At 38.0% G+C, this 18,964-nt stretch overlaps 2 protein-coding genes across 2 annotated transcripts in view; one reads left to right on the forward strand and one right to left on the reverse strand.

Moving 5' to 3' along the window:
- cacna2d4a (calcium channel, voltage-dependent, alpha 2/delta subunit 4a) overlaps nucleotides 1-18,964 on the reverse strand; it is a 106,105-nt gene that overhangs the window by 24,989 nt on the left and 62,152 nt on the right. The gene's annotated exons all lie outside the window — the stretch shown is intronic.
- Nucleotides 12,075-18,964, forward strand: part of lrtm2a (leucine-rich repeats and transmembrane domains 2a) — a 28,077-nt gene continuing 21,187 nt past the window's right edge. Inside the window, exon 1 of the mRNA XM_038289369.1 lies at nucleotides 12,075-12,768. The gene's annotated coding sequence lies outside the window, so the exon portion shown is untranslated. The remainder of the gene's footprint in view (nucleotides 12,769-18,964) is intronic.

The following is an 18,964-nucleotide window of genomic DNA, read 5'->3' on the forward strand; positions in this document are numbered from 1 at the left end:
AGGCCTAAAACGCCTGGAAAAAACACCTTAAAAACCTATGGCCGATTTTAAAAAATACCCCTAAAACCTGAAGTTTTTCTGTAAATTCAGCAACTGTGTCAACGCCTAAATTATTGATATCTCAGCTTCTGTAGCAGATAGAACTCAAAATATATTTTATCCTTGAAATTCTTCCAAAAAAAAAAATGTGAAAAGCAGTAATCAAAAAAAAAAAAAATTCAACCTTTTATTTTTTCCATATGTGATCATGTCTTCATTGAGAATGTGCAATATAAAACGTTTTCAAAATAAAGAACAAACATTACATAAATAACTATCTGATGATTACTTATTAACAGTATTATTATGCATAATAATGCATATGTCTGTGTTATAAATTGCATACAACCTACCTCCAGATGGCCACAAATCTGTCCCGGGACATATTTTGGGGGAACTGCGTCCTGAAGAGAGGTTTACATACACAGCCCAATAAATGTCTTCATCTCCGTCACAGTCACGGGTGACCACTTTGCCATCTTTGCTCTTGTTGGAGTTTGGTTTGTTTGGTCACTGTACCTATTCGTCTCGGTAACAAGATGCATCCAAAGTTCTTCATTAAAAATATGCTCAAATGCCTGCAGCGGTGTGGCGTCTGCAGGCAAATCAACTTTCACTCCAGGTGTGCGGTTGAAAACACTCCGTGCATTGCGGTGGTAGTTCGATTGGTTCAGCGCGTTCAAAGTCATCATTTTCATCTATACCGTCATCAAAGCCGACACACTCCTCAAAATCACTGCCTTCCGACAACTCTTCTCTGTCAAACTCCTCCATGTTTGCTTGAAAAAAACTTCTTTCTTCTTGCTTGACTTATATGCTCTCCCGGCGTCAATGGTAGAATTACGCAACAGCGCCCCCCGGCTTGAATGGTAGAAATGCGGTAATGCTTTCCCGGCCTAAATGGGTTAAGCCAGCAGAGCCTTCCTCAAGTTAACCTAGTTTCCAAGCCTTCTTAAGCGGCCCTGTTGGAGGCGCACTCACTAAATCATTTATGGTGGAGAGACTGGAAAAAAAATGTTTGTCTCTGTGACAAACTAAAAACATGATTTCAAATTGTGGCGTTTTCCCTTCATTCTCAGCAATAAAAGATGCTAATCTACACATCAGAGTTATGTTGTTATAGAGCCAATAGGACTTTAGTTTAGGACATTTTGAAAGTGGTGATTTGGTGAGAAATTCAATGACTTACTAAATCTTTAATAAGACAAAAGGAGAAAGAGTTTTCCTTGTGTTGTGTTTCTTTTAAATTGGTGATGACCCCTCTTGCTTTATTCACACTGGTAATGTGCATTTGGCTGTTAACACACCAGAAACCAAAAGAGCTTAATACAATTGCTCAACATTGAGACATTTTTTAGTTCTAAAGGTTATATTTTACATACAACTTATAGATAATAGATTACTGATAATTACGCACGAATAAACAACAAAAAAAAAAAAAAAATCTAACAGCATTCAAGCAGATCTAATCTTTGCTCTACTTCTTAGCGGCATTATTACTCTAATGTATCCCCTAATTTCTCATCACCACGATTTTCTGTAAAACATTGAGCCATAGATTTATGGTATAAAACATGGTTGCAGCAAAGGAAGCAGATGAAAGTCCCACTTTTTCACAACATATCCAGACATGTTCGACTTGGGATGTGTGAATTGTAGCATTGTATTGTTGATGTCTCAAACCTTTATTGTCCAAAAGAACTTTTCCTGCAACAACATATTCTTTTATCATAATATGCCAGTTTATATCCTTGTTATAGAAGCCTTGTATGAAGGGAAATTTAAAATGCTGAGACATATCTGAGATTGAGCTCTATATCAAATATTTAACTATCCATTTTAGATTCTTCTTTTTCAGCTTTTGTACTGAATGGTGTGGAAATATTTTAGGTAATAAAATTACAAATGCTTTAAAAATGTATGCAGTTTATTATGAAGAGCAAGATGTTTCTTTTACTTATTACCAACTCCTCATCCCTCCCCCTGCCTGCCAAGCATCACTCTGTCATCTTCTCTGGGAAATTCCTCTCATCCATCTGTCTCATCTCTATGAATTGGCACATTTCAAAGACACAGAATGAAATGGCCAAATTCTGCAGCTATCAGAGAAAATGCATTTGCTTTTCTGAACGTATGCTTGCATACTACAGGGAACAATGCAAGGCAAAATGGTTGCAAGCATCCATACAAAATTATTGTTTTTAATATATACAGATGGACAGTATTCCATCTCTTAAAACGTTCACTCTGTGTTTCATTGAAGCCATTTGCTAAAATCAATAAAGTTCATTTTATTTCTCATTAATGTACACTCAGAACCCCATCTTGACAGAAAAAACAGAAATGTAGACTTAGACTTAGACTTCTTTATTTGTCATTTTGTATGCACAGGGTGCATACAGAACGAAATTGCGTTACATACAGCTTATGAACGTTGCATTGATATTTCAAATGGCACGAGTTATAGAAAAATACAAAAAGTGCAGCAGTGGTCAAAGTGTGAACAGTGCAGAGGATAAGAGACAGTGTGCAAGTTGCAGTGGTTCAGTGCAAAATGGCATTTGTGCAAAAAATGCGTTATTGAAAAATACAATGAGATGAACAATTTAAAGGGCTAAAAGTTAAAAGTTCAGCAGCATTTGATGCCCGATAATGTGCAATAGGTGCAGAGTTCGGATTGTGGATCAAAGGTTCAACAGTCTGATGGCAGTGGGGAAGAAGCTGTTGCACAACCTGGTGGATCTGCAGCGGATGCTGCGGAACCTCTTTCCAGAGGGCAGCAGGGAGAACAGTCCATGGTGGGGGTGTGAGGGGTCTTTGATGATATTACGGGCTCGGGACACACAGCGCTGTGATGAAATGTCCTTAATGGAGGGAAGAGGAGCCCCAATGATTCCTTCCGCTGTCCTCACCACCCTCCTCACATTCTTCCAGTCAGAAGCTCTGCAGCCTCCACACCACAGAGAGAGACAGCTGGTCAGAACGCTCTCTATGGTGCTTCTGTAGAAGGTTGTGAGGATGGGCGGGGGCAGGCGGGCTCTCCTCATCCTCCGCAGAAAGTACAAGCGCTTCTGTGCCCTCTTCACTAGAGATGAAGTGTTTACAGTCCAGGTGAGGTTGTCCGTGATGTGCACCCCCAGGAACTTTGTGCTGCTGACCACCTCCACAGCTGAGCTGTTGATGAGCAGTGGAGCATGGTGGGGGCGGTTTTTCCTGAAGTCGACGATGATCTCCTTCGTCTTCTCCACGTTCAGGATCAGACTGTTTTCACTGCACCAGTCCACCAGCTGCTCCACCTCCTCTCTGTAGTCCCGGTCGTTGTCGTCCCTGATGAGGCCCACCACCGTGGTGTCGTCCGCAAACTTCACGATGTGATTGGTGGTGAACCTGGGGACGCAGTCATATGTCATCAGGGTGAACAGCAGGGGGCTCAGGACGCAGCCCTGAGGGGAGCCCGTGCTGAGGGTGATGACATCAGAGGTGTTCTGACCGACCCGGACTGACTGAGGTCTGTTGGTGAGGAAGTCCAGCAGCCAGTTTCGAAGGAGTGTGTTGAAGCCCAGATGTTCCAGCTTTCCCACCAGGTGCTGTGGGATGATGGTGTTAAACGCTGAACTGAAGTCCAGGAACAGCATCCGCACGTGGGTGTTCTTCTCCTCCAGGTGGGCCAGGCTCAGGTGAAGAGCAGAGGAGATGGCGTCCTCAGTGGAGCGGTTTCGCCGGTAGGCAAACTGGAACGGGTCGAGTGTTGGGGGGAGACTGGAGACGATGTGTTCCTTTACCAGCCTTTCAAAGCACTTCATCATGATGGGAGTCAGTGCGACGGGCCGGTAGTCGTTGTAGCAGGTGACTTGAGGTTTCTTTGGCACTGGGATGATGGAGGCAGACTTGAAGCATGCTGGCACTGTGGCTTGCTCCAGCGAGGTGTTAAAAATGTCCGTGAGGACACCAGCTAGCTGACCTGCACACTCCTTGAGCACCCGCCCAGGTATGTTGTCGGGACCTGGGGCCTTCCGCGGGTTGACCCTCCTCAGAGTCTTCCACACGTCGGCTGTGTCAAGGCAGAGAACCTCCTCTTCCTGATGTGGGACAGCCTTCACTGCTGGAGTGCGATTTAGTGCCTCAAACCTCCCAAAGAAGTTATTTAGTCCGTTTAGGAAGTCAGCATCAACTTCATCCACCGGGGCAGGGGGCGTGTTGTAGTCTGTGATCGCCCGTATGCCTTGCCACATGCTCCTGGTGTTGTTGGCGTCGTGGAACAGATGCTGGATTTTCTGGTTATGGTTCCGCTTTGCTAACCTGATGGCACGGTTCAGGGTGGCTCTAGCTGCCCTCAGTGCCTCCTTGTCACCAGACTTGAAGGCTGAGTTCCGTGCTTTTAGCGCGTGGCGGACCTCCTCAGTCATCCAGGGCCGTTGGTTGGCTCGGGTGGTGATGGTCTTTGTTGTGCTGACGTCCTCGATGCAGTGGTTGATGTAGGCTGAAACAGTCATGGCGTACTCATCAACATTGATCTTGTTGTCATATGTTGCTGCTGATTTGAACATGTCCCATTCAGAGCATTCAAAGCAGTCCTGGAGTGCATCCATGGCCCCCTCCGTCCAGACCCTCACCTGCTTCACTGTAGGTTTTGCTCTGATCAGCAGGGGTCTGTATGCAGGAATTAGCATCACAGAAAGGTGGTCTGAGGAAATGTAGAAATGTAGAAATTTTTGCAAATGTATTAAAAAAAGAAAAAGTAAAATATCAAAAGGTCACCCTTTGCTGTGACATATTTATATTTAACTCACATGCTGTCAATTTCTTCTGATTCTCCTTGAGATGGTTCTCCTCCTTCATTGGACTCCAGCTGCATTTAATTAAACTGATTGGACTTGATTAGGAAAGGCAAAAATATTGCAAAAAAATCTACATGCTAAGTCCTATATGTACATTAATGAGAAATAAAATGAACTTTTTTGATTTTAACAATTGACTACAATGAAACAAAATGCTAAAACTCTGAAGTGGTCTGAATACTTCCCGTACCCACTGTATACTCTTGGCACCCAATGCTAGCTGCATCTACTTTTACTTAGTTAAATTGATTTTAACCACCTATGGGGCAATCGACGTAATACATTCAAAATCAACATTTTAAGCCAGTAGTGCTATTGGAGGACAGGACAAGACCATATTATTTTGGTAACATTCATAAAATATGTACATTTTGATGGTATAAATTAAGGTCAATGTAATAAGTATTGGCCATTTGCCCTAATATATATTGAGAAAAATAAACAAAAGTGCTTCTACTGTATAAGAAATCAATGAAAAACACTCACAAAGTGAAAGAAATACACTTTTTGTGTTATAACATTACCTTAGGGCATAAATGCTGATACTACACAGGCACTTTTTTTTTTTTTTTTTTAAGGTTTTTAATAGCCCTGCTGGCTCATTCTTTTTTGTGCGGTGGGCTGACAGAAAAGGGGTAAGAGAGAGGAAGAGAGACATTCGGCAAAGGAGCACAAGTCGGATTAGAACCCAGGTCAGCCCTATGAAGGACTAAGACCTCCGTACATGGGTTGTGCATGCTAAGAACTGCACCACCGAAGCACGCCCCCCAACACTTATTTTCACTTTTTTTTATTGATTTAACTTTTTTTTTTTTTTTTTTTACTTAATTTACAGTAGGTAATATATTATACAAGGGCTTATCTAATTTGGAAATGCCAAAATAACATGAACAGCTATGACTGGATGCAAATCTTGTGCTTCTAGACATCACTGCGGGATGGGGGGATTCCATTTGTAAGGGGTATGCAAGTGATCAAAAATTATTTAGAAGTATTTGAAAATGTAGCTTTGTATCTGTTATATTATTGCTTTATGTACATTTACATAAGTATTGTAATTTTGGGTTATATTTTGATAACATCACAATTCCTGGTGGGGAAAATACTGCAATGAAATCATGTCTTTACATCAATCCATCCTAGATTCGTTCAAGCATTGGGATGACTAATCTCTATAGAGACCGAACCAATAAAAGTTAACTGTGAACAATGAACAACATGTCCTTTGATAATTAGGGGGGAATCATAGCCTAAGGTCAAGACTTTAACTTAAGCATTGATAAAACATTAACTAAATTTGAGTTTGGACTTGTTCCACTCTTTGAATGTGTTCATAGGAAGCATTTGCAATGTAATAAAATAGGTCCTATATTTTGCTGCTTTTATCTTATGAACTGAAAAAATTTATATTTTTGTCTGCATGAAAAAAAAAAATCAAACCACTGGTATTAAAAGTATGCAAAGATTTGGTGAAACCGTAAATGTAAACGTTTTTTAAAGGAAGCATTAATGATGGAACCATTGTTTACTATATGAAAGATTGAGCTGTAAATCTGCTCCACCACTACTCTATGCTTGCACTATTCATGGCAAACTAACAAAAGGGAAGAGCGGTTCAAGTCTGGTGATGAAGCATCGGCAAATTCAGTTCCTCTGTGTGTGTAAAGAGATAGGTGGCTTTGAGTCACCTTGTTTTGCAGGGTAGTGTGTGGTTAATACAATGCCCTGGGTCAATTCATCTAACATTCAATAGCAGAGTAAATTAGAGAGCCAACTAGGTGCATGGTTAAGTTAAAAGACATAGATAAAAGAAGAGAAGGCTCTTAAAAAGGGGGAGGAAAACTAAAGGGTGGTGTCATTCACCATATAAGGCAATTTTTAATGAAGGCAGCAGAATGTATTTAAATGTATATATCAGCAGTATTGTTGGCAATAGAAGGCGAGGGCTGTGGGGATTTAATCAAAATGAGAAATGAACCAATACCCCGGCGTGTAATAAATGCACAACAGCAAAATGCTGGGTAACTTAATGGATGGCAAATATAAAAGTTAAAAATAAGCCCCTCTTGCTTTAGAGGACTGCCACAACTGTTTTTCCAGCACAAAGTTCCTGCATCAGTGATGGAACAAAGCTGGGCTTTAAAAGCCACATTGGCAGAAAGACACTGGCACTTCCGGATCATTTTTGTGCCAGAGATCCTCTTTGCCAAATATAAAAATAGCCAAAAAAAGTTAGCATACTGCTTAGATGAGCAAAAACATTCGATTTTGCTTGATTACTTATCACCTTTTGACTGAATGTGGGCTACAAAAGGCACAAAGCAATCTTTTTTGTTTTCCAACTTTTCTAACCTCCTCAGAGCCCTGATAGGTTGTAGTAATGTATGAAAGCTGAGATGTTTATTTCAATTATTCAGTTTAACACAAAATAACATCTATTCAATTTCTTAAGAGGTAAAGAAGGAGGTTAATAATGAAGAAAGACTCCTATAAAACTCTCTCTCTGTCCTGTCTGTTCATTACTCAGATTGCTTTCAGGTTACATCACAGACATCTGTCATTTTATCTGCTGCAAACTGAAATAGTTGAGAGACAGGGAGACTTGAAACGAACTAAATCTGTATGGAAATTAATTATTTTGTAATATGATGTAATCTCTTTAATTACCATCCAGTATTCATCACAGCAAAGTTTCACCGTGTACTGTTGCATCTGACTTATTTCAGCTACAAAGGACTAAATCTCATCACTGCCTGACTCTCCAAAAAGAACTATTTAAAGAGTTAATCACTTTTTTTCAACAAATGCATTCATCCATGCGCACACAAATGCACAGATTTAAAAGTAAATACACATCCCACAGCACATCAATAACATGATAAATGGGAGAAACTTTTTTGCAGAGCTTTTGTTATTTTTTCATCGATCACGATAAATCATCTTCCAGAGAAACCCAATAAACAGAGTGTTCTCCTGGCAAGAGCTGCTGGACTATATAATATTTCTAGTGGTTAAGAGCCCTTGTAGAAGGACAGGACAAGAAAGCAGATAAATCCTTTCCAGATGTGCTTGGTTAACCAGGCTGCAGTTTTAAATAGCCAATAAAATGCCTAGAATGATGTGTTATACAAGAGTATCATCATCTAGACAACTTAGATGCTGCACATACAACCATTGATAACTGGGTGTGTTGGCTTAATCATATCCCCAGTAGAAACTCTGCAAATCTTCAACTCATTTGGATTTTCTGGCCAACTGATTAATGTAAACCTGAGATTATCCTTGTTCTTTGAACTTTACTTGGAGGTCAAGTTGTCCTTTGGAAAATGCACACAAGAGTTGAGAAAAAGCATCGCACAAAATGAAAATTCAAGTCGATCCAAGAGATGGTCATATAAAAAACAATCCAACAATCCAACAGAGAAACCAGCATTCTTGAAGCAGATGGGTCACAGATATGGAGGTGAAAGGCAAAACAATCTGTGAAATAAATGACACTAGGAGATTCAGGACAATCAGCCATTTTAATGGTGTAAAATCAAGCTAAATGTCAACATTCCTGTTTATTAACCATTATAAAACCTTGAAAATAGAAGCTGAGATAAATTTTCTTGTAATTAAAACATTTCTGTCACATTAGATATCAACCTCCCATTATTAAACACACTTTCGTTTCAAGGTTCAGGACCATGGACAGCGCAGTATTCTGTGCAGTTCTGCTTGTATTTTTACTATTATAACTTTTACAGGCCTTTTTATGGGTTTCAGAATAAAAACCTGCTTTCATGGATACTCAATAAATGTTTAGCAGTGTTTCAAGAAATTGCGTCAGAGTTTGAGCCACTGGAGCCACAATAAAGGAAATTAAATGGGAACGACAAATTTAAATATCAGCAAAGCTCTGGCCTGCCATAACAAAGATGTGCTTTAAGACCAGGGACACTGTCCAATTTTGAAGCCGGTTTTACATTGGCATAGAACAACCAAATTGACCAAAAAATAAGTCTGTCATCCAAAAGATCTCCTACAAACCTAATTAGAAATCCACACTTTCTAACATGTCAAAAAGCCATTTGGGAAAAAAGTTTCATCAAGCAAGACAAACATAAAAATATCTGTCCACAATTAAAAGTTCCCAACTGAATTAGTAGTGGAAGAAGCATGCTGTGTATTTGTTCAGCTATCAGTTTTATTGCACACTGCAGACAGTGTGTACAGGGTGTTTTTTTAGTCACAAAAACTCACAGCTTTTCTGTCTGCAGTTTCTAGATTTTTTTGTGCTGCTTTTATAAAAAGTTCTGGCTATTTGAAATCAAAACATAATCGTAACTGTAGGCTCCACTAAACACGAAACAACATATATATATCGATTGATAGACGTGTGGCGCAATAGAAAAGATGGTTGATAAAAGTTCGATATAGAAACACAGTTTTCCTTCCCTTTCATTGTGGTCTATCTTGTCGGTTGATGCTACAGTCAGCATTTCCCTCCCAACCAAACACAATCGTAGACCCAGGCATTCCATCACAAAGCGCCATCCTCTTAAATTACAACATAGAGCACGTGAAGATATTGCAGCAGGAGAGGGAGAGCAAATTGTCCCAAAGAAGGGTATTAGAAATTTGCCAGTTTGGCAATTTTCGGTTTATAGAAAGTCAGAAAGAAACCAAACAACATTGATTTGTAAAATTTGCAGGGGACTGGTAAAAAAAAAAGTCTGGTAACACAACCAACTTGTTTTATCATCTAAGCCGCTCACACCCGATGGACAACGAGATGTTGGCCATGGTACGCTCTCATGTCTTCAGAGGAATCTTCAGAAACTTCTCCCAAAACAAAGCAGGCAAAGCAAGCTAAACTGGGCTTTCTTTTTTGTGATAAATACGACTAAGTGTCCAAGCGGCATAAGGACAATTCTCATGCAGTAACATGCTTCATGCAGTTGTCTGCAGTTGAAAAACCTGGCTTCAAACAGCTGCTGGCTTCAAACTTGATCCACGATACAAAGCTCTAGGCTGCCAGGTTTTCCTCAAACTCAGCTCAGAATGAGCTGCAATCGGTGTCTCACATCTGGTCAAGTCACACATCCAAGCCTCTAAATTTTCTACATAGTCAGAAAATCGAACCTTATATGTTTCTAGAATCTTTTAGTTATTGACATTGATCAATATGCATTTTTTATTGATATGCTTTGTTTCTATATCTTCCAGCCCTATCTGGAATTAAGACCAACTTAGACAAGCTGTGTTGCAAACGTGGAAACTCCCTCTGTGCTTCCCAAAATACAAAAAAAATTTTTTTCGAAAAAAATTATTTTCGAAAGATGTTCTTTCGCTTTGTTTTTGATATTGTTACCAGACCACAGTAATGAACTAAAGGTTCAGCTCAAATTAGCCTACTTCTCAAACTGACAAAACTTTGAAAAAAAATTTGGAAAATATTGCTCACATGTACTGAACAAACTGCAATGTGATGTAGCAAATCAAAGACATATATTGATATCTTTACAAATGTAAAAATCACAGTTTTTGTTAAGCACCAAAAAGCTCCATCATTTCCATTCTTACCCAGACATGGAAAAACGGTATATAAGGTTTCCATGCATAGGGAGACATTTTATCATCATCTCTACGTTTTGAAGATCTTTGACATGAAAATCTCAGGATCTTTTAAAAGTTGTTGCAGATTTAAAATACTCCAAATCTATATGTTTTGCTTTTTATCGATTTTTTTTTTTCAAAATCTTTACAATAAGGTTAAAATAGCAGATATTCGTTTTTAATTTACATGTTTATTCTAGCTTTTCCTGTGGTTTGATTTCCTTGTGGAAATCCTCTCCTTTCCCCACTGCCAAGTGCAAAATGATTCACATGCTCATTAACAGCTTTATGTGTGTCTGCTATGATTCAGTCCATGTAAAGGAGCAGCCAAGCAATTACATGGTTCCATGTAAACAAGCACAAAATTCCCCAATCCATTAACTCACTGTTTCTCTTCAACACCTCACCTTGCCCAATAATGAGACAAAAACTGAAATAAAAAAAAATGTCTGCATTATAAACTGCAGTTTCCTACTTCAGTTTTAGTAGCACAAATTGATGTAAATTAAATAAATGCATCTTTGCAGATTTCCTATAACCGTCAATGGACCTTTAACTATAAACAGCCTCTGTAAAGCTGGACTATAACCGTGCACTCCTTAGTTTTGTTTAAATTTTAACAGCTCACATGTGCTTTGGGTCATAATCCTGCAGTATAACCAAAGCACTGGTGACGAATTGACAGCTGGAGATTCTCCTTCAGGATTTCCTTGTAGGAAGCAAAAATACAGTTTTTTTTTTTTTTTTTTTATTCATGTACACGGCAAAGCAGTTACAGTACCATATATTTATCACAACCATGTCTAATGGCTGTTACATTATTTGTCTGGATAGTCAGTTTTCAAAACGATTCCAACAGGAAGAAAGTGTCAAAGAATGTGATTTTTGTCTGGTAAGTCCAAAGAATAATTCCCCCACAATCTTGAAATTCATCAAAATGTGTTTTATGTTGGTCAAAGGTGACAAAATTTGACAGTAGCCCTTTGGATTAAAAATAAGAGGTCACTTAAGATCCTATGTGAGTCGAGGTAGGTGATCAAATAGTTTTGGTAATATGGTGTACATGAAATTTTAATTCTTTCACTTTCTTACCTTCATCCTAATTCTTAATAGAAAATATAAGTGTGACAAAAAAGCATGAGCAGTAAAAGTCTTTACTAATAGTTTTTTTTTTATGGTTCTTTAAGTCCATTAATATGGAAGATGTTATCAATTTGCCATCCTGCTCTGAACACACACAGAGAAACACACACAAAGCCAGCTGTTACGAGAGATGCCTCAGGGAATTAAACAGAAATGAAAGGCGAATGAGGGGAATACAAGGAGGAAAAAAAAAAGAAAAAAGAAATCAAGGGAGGAGAAAAGCCCATGTGGTGAAGGGAGATTCTCATCCTCTCTGAAATCATCAGATCCCTCCCTCCCTCTACCTTTCCTTTCATTGCAAGCTTTCTATTTAGCATCTCTGCCCTCCCCTTCTATCAACCCGTTCCAAGCCTATCTTCTGCCTTCCCATACCTCCTATTTCTTCCTGTTTCCCTCCACTCCCCCTTCACAGCTTTCACTCTTTCGTATTATCCCTCTCTGTATTCCACCTCCCTCGCCCTCTCTCTGTCACTGTCGGAGAGCTGCAGGCAGACGAGGCAGCATGCACTAATGTTGCTATATTTGACAAGACACACACACACCCTCTCCTGCACGCACATATGAGAAACAGGAAGGGGAGAGGAGGGCACCAGAGCTTTAAGACACACTGGATGAGGCTTAGAGCTGAAATCACAAACATAGCGACACACAGAGAGGGGTAATGCATGACGCCAGCAAAGCAGCCCTGTTTTGCTTTCCATCTCTCTCTTTCTCTCCCAGACACACGCTCACGCCTCTCACACACACTGCAGCACACGAGCCAGGGAGCAGGACAGCGTTGGATGTATCATTCATACATAGAAAACATCAGAAGGAAAGGATTAACTCTCTCCAGCCTTCCCGCTCTAAGGATCTATCCCCTATCCTTCATTCTTCTAAGCCCATCTTTACCTTTTTCCTACAATCCCTTTTTTTTTTTTCAAAGAAAAATTCTCCTTATGCAGAATTCATCTGTTGGCTGAGACAAACAGGCTGATCTCAATCTTGAGTGAATGGTTTCCTTGAACTGAAGCGTTGACAGTTTTTCCTTCAATGTTTTGTCCTGGGGGAATTTTTTTGACGTTTTTTTCATCTAAACAATATCTGTGGATGAATGGCTGAAAGCAGCAGGCTGTAAGCTGTGTCGACTGAGGTATCTGGTGAAAAGGTAAGTCTGGAGATGGTGTTAGTAATGTTTGCCACACTTAAAAACCCAAATAATCTTAAAATGCCTGCAGCTCATTGTAAGTGTTGACTTTATGTCAACCCTGACAAAGAGAATCACACTATCTAGTCATTTTTTACTCCAGCAAACCAGGGGAGGCTACACAATTCCTAAACAGGTGAACATTGGGGGGCTCTGCAGAAATAATTAAAAATACCACAACAATTACCAAAAAATTTCCGTTTAAATAATCTTCCATAAAGCAATAATAGGGTTCCTGCAAAATTGTTCTCTTGTGTGATAAAGTCCAGGTGTAGACCTGTAAGACTGAGCCTAGCTATGGTTGATATGATGCAAGTACCTCTTGAACGGTCATGACTGATATAAAAATACCAGAAAACCAACCACAGCTCCTGTCCACCTCTGCCTCTAAAGTAAAACTCATCCACTTGCTGTGTCATGTTTTCTACAGCACCTAAAACTGCAGCAATATTGTGACGTTACTGCTGCAAATAGGAGTAAATTTGTTTTTTGAACTACTGCATACTGCAATGTAAACAGTATAAACCTATATCTTTTTCTTTGCAACATTGACAGTAACACCTGTTGACATTTAACATATTCCAGCATGTGCTATTTTGGTCTAACCTCCACTTTACCTCATGTATTTATAATCCATTTAAAGCGATTTGATTGATGCTAATAAATGATGCCGATTCTTAGTCTGAAGCTGTAGTGCTGCAGTTTTTTTTACTGGCTCTCAACACTTATCAACCCTAATGGTTCTCCAGAATGTGTGATGTAAAAGTGATTAACTCTGTGGAGCTGCATTGTAATTATATGATGATGCTGTGACTGTGAGGCCTTGCCTAGCTACTGTAATGTCCCCAAGGTTTTTGTGTCTCTCTATCTTTTGTCTGACTCTCTGTCAAGTGACAAACACATCCTGACATCATTCCAAGAGAAAACAATTAAGATTGCCGAGTGATTATATGGGTGGTGCAGTAATTTGGCATGTCTAATGAGCAACAAGGCTGCTACTTTGAACCGACCCGATGGCTTCAGTGAAAACATCCATAAATTTTTGCAAGCATTTAATCGGGAATCGATTTAACCACGTTTAAAGCAATAAACCAGTAGTAATTTTGCTCCCACTGACTGCATCTGGAAGAAAAACTGCTTGTATTAAAAAACCCACATATGGTGCTTTAGAAACATCCTCATCCCCTTTAAACTTTTACATTTTGACACTAAACCCAAATTTGCGATTGAATGTAACAAACAGGAGCAAAGTAGTGCCTTATTGTAAGTGGAAGAAAAATGATACATAGTTGAATAAAAAACCAACCGCAAATAAATACCCGAAAAGTGTGGCATGCAACACAGAAAAAATACCTTCTACTCGAGTTACATCTGCAACTTTTCTTATAATCTTGGATCTAAACCGTAGCATTTTAAATCTGGTTGGATGTTTATATTTCTGTTAAGTCATTTGCTTAAGGCTGATAAAACGCATCCCCACAGCATAATGCCACTACCTCCATGTTTTACCATGATATGGCGTGCTCAAGATAATCTACCTTGTTAGAACAGAACAATGTGAGATGTTTAAAGCTTTGGACGAGCCTTGATAACATCACCACTATTTAATCAGTAATCCATCTTTAATGGTTCTTGGTTTTATGATACTGTTTGTTATTGAATGAGCTGAATGCTATACTAAAATCAAATCACACACACAGGAGGACAACATTTACTAATTAGAGGGTTTATTTTACCAATTAAATTCTGTATATGTTCATCAGAAGGTATTTATCATTTAGTTAATTTGGTATCCATGGTCTTTTGGATTTGAGTCCCTCCACGTCTTGAATTGTGACTGCCCCAACTACAGAGAGTGTTCTGCGCTGCACAGCAGATGGGCTCCACAGCGCTATGTGCCAGAGTGGCGGTGCAGAGGTTTAAAAAAAAAAAAAAAGATCGATATTATGTTGTCCAGGTAAAAATCACGATATATCGCTAAATCAATATTTCCCCAAACCCCTAGTAAACACGTTGGCCACGTTGACATTGACCAGCCAATGCACTGGCTTGTATTCAGGAGTAACTGAGTAAAAGGGGTAAAAATAAAAATGCACAAATACTCTCAGAATCTTTCTTATAAAACCCTTTGAAATGCATTAAGAATTTTTCTCCATTCAGAGAGTGTTCACTACTTTGCTTTGATCAGATACAGTCTTTATTAAATACTTAAAAAAATTGGTTGGAATATGTCTAGATTGTGAAACGTTTCAAGTCGCTTGTCGTCTGTGTTAAACAATGCAGTTTTTGAAGCATGGTCTGTCTAAGTTCGCATTAAAGAAATAGTATAAAAAAGGCTTAACATATTGCAGCCATTTACAAGTCTGTTAGTCATGGTTGGTGGTAAAACCACATGCATATTTTTGCAGCATGTTTCTGGCAAGACGTCAATGACTGCATTTGTCACTATACTAGCATGTGTTGAGCAGTGCATGTTTGTTTGGGAGTGTGAACGTCTCTCGGGTCTCCTGTGTAAGAAATACATTAAAAATTGATTTAGGACGCTTGGCTGCACCTTGTTAGCAACTATTGTTGTAGAACACAGCAGGACAGGAATTAACGAGCATGTTTTGACATAACTAGATCACAAAATCTATAGCTTTTAGAGCATTTATAAAGTGAGTTATAGGTATAGCTCAAAGTAGAGGATTTGAAACACTTATTTCTAAAGCTGCTTACCCTGGGGAACCAGCTTGGCATATCCACACAAAGATTCTTCAACACCCAGATAAATATCCCCTTTTGCTTATTTGGAGGAATACTGTATAGGCTGGAATTCCAGTCACCCAGATTTAACTCTGAGTCAGGCCACATACAGTATATAAATCTGAATAAAGATGAACAAAGGATAGAAATAGGCTTTAACATGCATATCTGACAGATATGCATGTGGTATAAATAACAAGCATGGACAAATCCTTCTGTGCAGAAGGATTATAGACGTTATATGACACAAGAGAGGTGTCACAATTACATGGCACTATTTCACCATGTTTTTATACACCAACTCGCATGAAGGCCATATTTAACAGAGGGAAACAATATGAGAAACTTAAAACAGGATAGACAGTGGAGGTGTTACTTGATTCCCCAACATGCCAGCGCCATCCCGTGTATTTACAGAGTGTGTAAACTAAAAACGTCCATGTGTAGATTTTGGCTGCCCTCTTGTTCAGGTCAAATGGATTAAAAAAAGCTTTCTGAGAAGCGTCTGGCTCACCACCACAATACCCATTTATTTTGATAGGAGCTGATGGGCAAACAGGGTTACATGACTGCTAACCTGAAACTGGGGCTGTTCTTAAAACTGAATTTGAATTTTATTTTTCTTTTCAGCTTTGCATTTTGTAATACATAGTTAAATGATTTGGCAACATTATAACGTGCATGCTTTGCTTTGGGTATTATAAATGTGATGACTAAATTCATTATTATAATTTTATTTATATATTATCATTATGTAAGTTGACTTTGTATTTAAGCATCAACCATTATAAATAAAGTGATGATTTGTTTTCCATATGTAACCACAGAAAAGCACAGAAATAATTCATTATGTTATATTATATTATATTATATTATATTTAAAATGCAAGAAAGAAACATATATAAATTTATAGCACCAAAGATGGTTAAAATTTCACTGCAAGATCTTATAATGTTAAAATTGCATAAAATATTTCCCATAGTTTATTTTGGAATTACAGCATATGATTCTGGCATTTCAGTAACTAACATTTTGCACTGTAGAACCAATTGTAAAAAGGTATATTTGATGTTCACCAATGGGAATAAAACCCTACGGAGGAAGATAAAAATAATTTATTGATTGATTGATCTCACAATGTAGAAATTTACTCATTAGATCAGCTCAAATAGTAATAATAATAATATATCACTGATTTTAATCTGGAACCTTAACCTTCTCTTATGAAAGGTCCTCACCAAACGAGATGTAAATCAGTATCCTGTCTACTGACGAGTTGCATTTAGAGGCAACTTTATAAGAGGAGGTTATTACGATAGCAGGATTGAGATGAGTGGGGATAAAAGTTAGTTTTGTTTATAAAAAATGATTAAGCTTTCTTGCCTAATAATGGGCTGCAGATTTACTCAACAATACAAAGACAGTGGTGCCAGTTTAGAACTGAGAAAATAAATCTGTACCTTCACATTATGATTCAAAGTAAAAACGCGATGTTTGTTAGTTCTTTGCCTATTTACTGTATGACGCACTGCCCATCGACAAAAATGTATCACAATATTTCTTGAGGAAGATATTAATTAAAAATGCTTCCCTTTCACAGCATTTGCTGAAATTTGATCTAATTGGATATAAATAAACAACCGCAAGTAGGACTGAACAATTAGCCATGAATTAGACCATTTTGTCTTGTCAATTAACTGGAATGACACCTGGCTGAAATTAGTGGAAAATAGATACATTCAATTCTAATTATTTCAATTTGGTTACTTTCCTTTTTTATGTTGCATTAGCATTAGAATAAACAGTGATCCCATCTCTGAAATAGGAAAAAGATTCTTTATTTGAACCATGAAATCTTTTTTCATTTCTTTCCATGCTTGATGATAACCTGAGTTTTTGGTGTTGACAGTTCAGTGTCTTCAGTCTACAAATTCCCTCCTATGGCAAAATTATTTTATACTGGATTAGACTAAAATTTTCATAGCTTTAAACATGGAAATATGAGTGTTACTTCATCCTTGCAAACTGAGCGCCTGCATGGTGTAGTTTGCCATATTATAATCTAGGCTTTGTTGTAAAAAAAAATAAATAAATAAAATAATATAACTATATATATATATATATATATATATATATATATATACATAAAATCTACTTCAATTTCTCACAGAATTGAGAAAACTACATAGTTAAATGTTTTAGCTATTAGTGGTACCCTGGATAAGGATGAAATCAAATAAAATATATTACAGCCTTAGATTCATTAAAGGGTTATGAAGCATTATCTACATTAGGCACCAATGAAATATCACACCAATTGCGGTGTGATAACACCTCGCTTCCAATTAAACTGATTTTATCTAAACACACAGCTATTTTTTTTTTATAATTCACATTAAGTACCCGGAAAAGTTTACTCAGCATGTAGAAGGACTAGATGGGTGCATTTAACTTAAAAGCAAAAAAGTGGCAGCATGAAATCTGATAATCATTGTTTTAGTTTCTAAAACAGCTTTTTCACTAAACATTCATGGTTTTAATAAATATACTTAAAGAGGGTTAGAACCCAGCCAACATAACATAAAACAGTAAACAAATAGGATATTGTGTCACTGCTATTTAAGTAAGGAAATAAAAAAAAAATCTATCTGAAAACATATCCTATTATTCAGAACATCCTTTTTTGTATTTGTACCTGGGTTAATACCGTCTTCCACTTAATTCCTTTAGCCATCCATCCATCCATCCATCCATCCATCCATCCATCCATCCATCCATCCATCCATCCATCCATCCATCCATCCATCCATCCAACACATGCCTTGTTGTAAACAGTTTCATACTCATGTAGCCACTGCTGATAATGGGAACATACAAAGCATATTGAATGAGTTAGCTATTGCTATTTTTTTTATAGTCATTTGATGAAAGATATGTATGTATGCATGCATAAGTTTAATTTAAATTAATCTATACCAAATTTAACAAAGATTCTGCTTTAACCCAGGAATGTAAAGAACCATTTCTACTCAGTGCAACACAGAAAGGCAACTGCTGCAGCACAGCTGCCTCCCCAGAGGTCAGCTGCAGAAACTCAATATTGGTTTTCTTTTATAAACTGAGAATTGCTGCTTTATCTAATCTTTCTACCTCTTTATAATTGTACCTACATCTAGCAAGCGGTGGGTACCATAGGATCTGTAGTCAGAATCAGGAACAGAATCAGAAGACCTCAGACCAACAAGGAGGATATTTATTCTATAGTTCAATTTATGTATTTCAGATTAATCAGTTGATGGAATAAATCCGAAATCACTTGAAAGTATCTTCCAAAGCAGGCCCTGCAGAGGACATTTTAATTTCCACTAATTAGATCAGGGCTTCAACAATTCTTATGGGGTCTAGCTACGA

This window comes from Cyprinodon tularosa, unplaced genomic scaffold (genome assembly GCF_016077235.1).
Source record: "Cyprinodon tularosa strain WSP-4 unplaced genomic scaffold, ASM1607723v1 ctg268, whole genome shotgun sequence".
NCBI lineage: Eukaryota > Metazoa > Chordata > Actinopteri > Cyprinodontiformes > Cyprinodontidae > Cyprinodon > Cyprinodon tularosa.